This window comes from Triticum dicoccoides, chromosome 7B (genome assembly GCF_002162155.2).
Source record: "Triticum dicoccoides isolate Atlit2015 ecotype Zavitan chromosome 7B, WEW_v2.0, whole genome shotgun sequence".
NCBI lineage: Eukaryota > Viridiplantae > Streptophyta > Magnoliopsida > Poales > Poaceae > Triticum > Triticum dicoccoides.
The window spans coordinates 342,813,392-342,819,098 of NC_041393.1; positions in this window are offsets into that span (position 1 = coordinate 342,813,392).

Here is a 5,707-nt window from a genome sequence, read left to right on the forward strand (position 1 = left end):
GAGGAGGCTCGAGGGCGTTGGTGGGCTCCAGAGGCGAGGATGCCATGCGCGGGCGCGGGACGCCGGACATACCCAGGTTCGGGGCTCTCCGGAGAGATAATACCCCTAGTCCTGCCGAGTTTGGTTGGATGATTGATAGTACAATGTTGCTCCTGGAGCTGTGTGGAGGAGGAAGGAAGCTGGCCAAGGCTTGGGCTGCTCCTTCTCCCTGGTACTGCTGTTGGGTGGCTAGTCCTATGCTTACTCGTGCTTCTGTTTCTTACTTTTCGTCTCTGTGTGTCTTGCCCCTGTGTGTCACACCCTGCATTTTGTAGCATTTCATTTTCATTATTAAAGCATGAAAATTTGGACCAACAAAAACTTTTTGCATTTTTTTGGCTTTTATTTGGAGTTGATTTTCTCTCTGTGTTTCTTTCAAGTGCTTCTTGAAGTCAACTACTCTGCCCTCTTTATTCCACCTCCTTACCCCAAGCTCCTGACCAATGACCATGCCATGTGAATAGTGCTATATGGAATTTTCTTACAAAAATAATTTGGCCAGAAAGTATTTTCTAAAATTAGTTTTCCAAAAACCCCTGAATTGAGGTTTGCACTGCAAGTACTTGATTAAGGGCAGTAAAAATCTTTCCAAAAATATATTTGACTCCTATTAGATATAGAATGCCCAGGAACCACAAAAATATAATTTTAAAAGTTGTTTTACTATTTTATTTAAAGGCTTTTTCTTAAGGCCAGAAATGGTCTTTAATAGGAAAAAAATTACTTTACTGTTTCAAAAATATTTGACAAAATTTAGGGAAACTCATAGGACATATATTGTCCATATATAAGAGTTTCAACACCTGGTCATGTTCAAAATATTGGTCAAATCCCTCTAAAACCCTTTCTGGATATTTCAAGCTTTTGAAATATTTACAAAGGAAATATTCTCCAAAAATTCCAGGAAAATTCCATCATGTCACATATGACATATTAGATGATCTTGCCAAGTCTCATGACTTGGAGAACAAGATAACACCATCAAAACCCCTCAAAACTATCTCTGTCCATTCTGAAGTTTGATCAACTTTACATTGCCAAGTATGTCCAAATGTGCTCAAGCTTGGTGGACATGCTTCATTGGTCTAATGATGCATCTGGACCAAATGGCACAGGTTGGAGAATAGGAAGTCTTGGTCAAAGTGCCTCAAAACCCTCTCTGACCAGAATCAAGTTTGAACTACTTTGCACTACCAACTTTTTCTCCAGGACCCCAACTTTGGTGAGCCTGATCATGTGACCAAATAAGGCTACCACACCAAGTGGCACATCAAGGAGAAATGATTTACTCCACTGGATCTACACAAATCCATTTCTGCCCATTTCTAGGGTTTGCAAAAGTTGCATTGGCAACTTTGTCCAAATAAGCTCAAAATGGGTGGAAGGCCCTAAATATATGTGACATTTCACCCCTTGGAGTATCTTGGCCAGTGGGAGTCATTAGCTTACCCAAAACTCCATCAAACACCTTCTGGCAAAATACTAAAAAGCCTATTTTTGCCACTTTCACTAATCTCCTTGAGTTCATCTTTTTGCCACAACCCCTCCTCACTCCCCTCTGTCACTTAGACACTTTTCTACCCGAGGAAGCAATGTGGAGGAAGGAGGGAATCACGTTTGTCCTCTCTGGACAACAGCTTCCCTTCTCTCTCCCAGCCTCTCTCTCTCCCCTCTGCACCCCAGAGCATCCCAGGCTCTTTCCAGGTTTTGCCCCCTTCCACTGTAGCCTCCAGACAGAAAAGGACGCGCGCGCGACGCGGAAAACCCGCGGATGCCGGCCAAAGTCGCGCTCTGGAGCGCCTGCCAGAGCGCCGACCGTTGACACCGCGCCTCCCGACCGCCTCGTGCCTTCCCATCGCGCCAGTTGATGTGTCTTGACGTCTGCGACACGCCGCCGTGCCGACCCCATTGTCTCTCCCTCTCTCTCCCCTCCTGCAGCGCGTGCCCGACGCCGTCCGGCTCGGCCAATGGCCGGCCTCACACGCGCGGGCGCCAGAACACTCCCCCGCTCTCTCTCCTCCTCCCTGGCACCCTACTCCATCCCCACGAGCGCCGTGGACAGCTCCAACCTCTCTCCAACGGCTTCCAGAGCCGATCCCGCGGGCGCCCGTAGGCCACGCCCACGGTGAACCGCGGCCAGCCTATATAAGGCGCTCCCGAGCCCTTCTCTTCCTCCCTGTCGCCCCTCCACACACCCAATCCACCCCCGGAACCACCCACTTCTCTCCAGAGCCGCCCGAGCTCGAGATCGAGCTCGAGCTCCGCCGCCTCGGGTCGCCGTCGATCTGCGGGTACAGGCCTCCTCCGCTCCTTTTCTCTCTCAAACTGGACTCCCCTCGCCTCACTGATGCTTTCCCCTCTCTTTCCCCCTCGTTTTGCAGCCGCAAACGGCCGGAACCACCGGCGCCCGAAGCACCTCCGCCGCGGGACCTCGTCGCCGGCGAAGCAGGCCACCCCGGCGACCGTCTCCACCACCACCAGAACCGCGACTCGCTCCTGAGTCCAACGGTAGCCTCCGCGCCCCTTCCCGTGCCCTGTGTCGCCGCCGGCGAGCTCGCCGTCGCCTCTGGCCGGAGGTAGACGACGGCCGCCGTGGGGCCGGCCCGTCAGCCACACGCCCTGACGGGTGGGATCCACCCGTCAGGTTTAAAACGTGCGCGCGCGCGCGCACCGATCCGCCGTCGGCCGAAGGCGTATTCAGCCTTTACGCCTTCGACGTGGCGGCCGCGTGGGCTGGGTTTCCCCCCTGGGCCTGCTGCTGCTGCTGTGGCCTCTCTGGCCCAGTGGCACAGCGCCGTTTTTCTTTTTCCTTTTCTGTATTATTTCCAAATATTCCATAGGGCAGAATATTAATCCAAATGCATTGATTCCAATTTCTAAATTCCTAGAATATTGCAACCTATTTAATGGTGCAACTTTCACTCAAATCCAACCACCTTTTCTTCTCTGTAAATATTTAAATGTGGTTTTTAGCATTTAAATAGGCCTTTGAAAATCCATAACTCCTGTTTTGCTGCTCCAAAACCAAAACCAAAAGTTGTCCCCTTCCTAGCCTTCCTCTTAGTATTTTACAAAAATAAGTTGACATTTTTGTGAGCACTTTGACTTTTCTGTTTTTATTATTGTCTTATTTTCCCGTTGTTTTCTTGCGACGTTAGATCCCGTGTTTGACGAGGTAGCTGAGGAAGAAGGAGGAGCAGAGCCTGAAGACTTTGAAGATCAAGCCAACCAAGGCAAGCAGCCCTTTGACCATGACTATGATACCCCTTTATATGCATGTCATTTTTAGCTCTTTATTATCGATGCATCGGAATCATGATGAGATGGTGAACCACGTGGGTTGGTTACCACGATTACTTCCTCGTTGATACTTGCAGTGTGCATGGCCCTACCTTCTTATGAGGGTTATGCCAGTGGGAGTAGATATGATGCAAATGTAGATGCTACGCAAATGGGGTGGGTTTGTGCATGGTGAAGGAGGCAATGTGATTTCAAAAGTCTTTTTGAAAACCCCGTCGGGTGCCACCTATGCCCGAGGGAGATGATGAGATGGGTGACCACTTGATGACGAAGTGGTGTGCCAAGGAAGGTGTGTGTTGTTTTCAAAACGGATTGGTCGGAGTTGCGACCGTTATTCCAACCTTACATGCGCGACCACTCTACCCTTATATGGGAAAGGGCATTATTGAGTACCTAGACCGATACTAGCTTGGAGCCCGCATTACTAGTGACGGGGGAGAGTTGGTGCTCTCTCTTGGGACGGGGTCGTGCCAGGTAGGGCGGCCATGACTGTTTTCACAGGGCACCGGACACACCGTTGGTACCCCGTGCTTGTGGTATGTGATGAAAATGGGAGCGAGGCTCCACAACTTTATGATGTGAAATGTTCGGCACGGGGGTTACTACCAATCGAGTGGACTCCATGTTAGTGTCGTCTAGGGGAAGGTAGTGATCGGGTGCTTACCCCGGGTACTTGAGGTACCGCGGGTCGTGGATGACACGGAAGTTCCCCGGATCTAGTGGGTAAAGTGTGCAACCTCTGCAGAGTGTAAAACTATTCGAATAGCCGTGTCCACGGTCAAGGACAGTTGGGTAACCGCTCTTGGGCTACGTCCACTTGTTTTCAAACCCGGTGTGTGTGAGATGATGGTGTTGTCTTGGATCAAGTCAGAGGACTTGACACGATTGAGATGGGTTGGTTCCCTCTCTGTTTATGATAAATGGGTTGGTGCCCCTTTCTATTTATGTTGATATCTGTGACCAGATCTTATGGTTACTTGAATTCTCTTGATGCATGCTTTATAGGATGTTGAACATGTCCTGCACTCAAAACTAGCTTTATGCAAAACTTTACCTATGTCATGCATTACTGTACCTTGAACCAAATCATGGGTTGCTTGCGAGTACATTCAAAGTACTCATTGGCTTGCCACTGGTTATTTAATTGACCAGGCATGGGAGAACCGGAGTTCGAAGAAGAGTTCTTTGGAGACGATCATGCGAACTAGGACGTTCCCAGTCAGATTGCCTGTAGGGTTAAGGCAGATGGCATGGGTTCTACTTATCGACGACGATTTCCGCTGCTATGTTTCATTTGATGTTCAGCCCTTAAGGCTTTATCGATGTAAGACTTGACCATGTTGGTCACTGTTTGTGTAAGACGGTATGTATGGATGTAAGACTCTTGTTATTCAGCTTCTGTGTGTTCAGTGAGCATTGATCTCTGGGATCACTGTACACGTGCATTCGGTGATCACGACTTGCGAGTCGGGGTCCCCACAGAGCTGGTATCAGAGTCATCCTGACTGTAGGAAGCCTTAGTTAGCATGGACGTTAGTTAGAGCGAGAGTATCCACCAGGTTACCCATATACCTATGTTTATGTTAGTATCCCAAACATAGGTCACATTCCTTTATTGACCCTTTCCCTTCCACTTTTTGTAGATGGCCGCCGTACCCGAGGACTTCCTGACCACTGGGTTTCCTGTGCTTCTTGAGGATAGCCTCAGGAAGTGCCAGTTCACTCGAGTCCCCACCTTCTCCTACCACGAGCACTGGGTCGATAGCACCAAGAGGGAGTATCACGTGGAGGTAGTCGTGAGGGCGAATGACGCCCCGACGAGCTGGTTCTTTGAGGGACCCCAGATGGCGACACTGCTTCTCGCCGTGGAGACTGCTGCCCTCAAGGCGCTGACTCGCCTCCGGGATCTCCTGCCAGAGATGGCGAGAGAGCCAGCCACTCGTTACCTGCCTTATCGTAAGGAAGGTGATGACGAGAGCAGCGCACCAGCACCACCCTTGGACGAGGGACTTTCTCTCCGCTTCCAGACCTACTTCAGCTTGTGTGCCGACAGTCTGGCACAACACCTGGCCTCGGAGTCGACGGAGCTTCGGAAGGAACTCCGCGAGACCAAGGAGCTCCTCCGCATAGTTCAGATGAAGGCAGACAGGATCAAGGAGGATGGAGCGCCCCCTGGACAGCCCGCAGTAGTGTATCGAGGCGGACGACCCCCACAGGTCGCACATGCCGAGGGACCACCTCAGCCACGCCGTATGACGGAAAAGGAGTACCGCAACCTCTTCAAGACGCCACCAGCAAAGCAGCGCCGTGTTCTGCTCCTTCACTCCCCCGCTTCCTCGAGCGATGAGGAGACCAAGACAGATGAAGA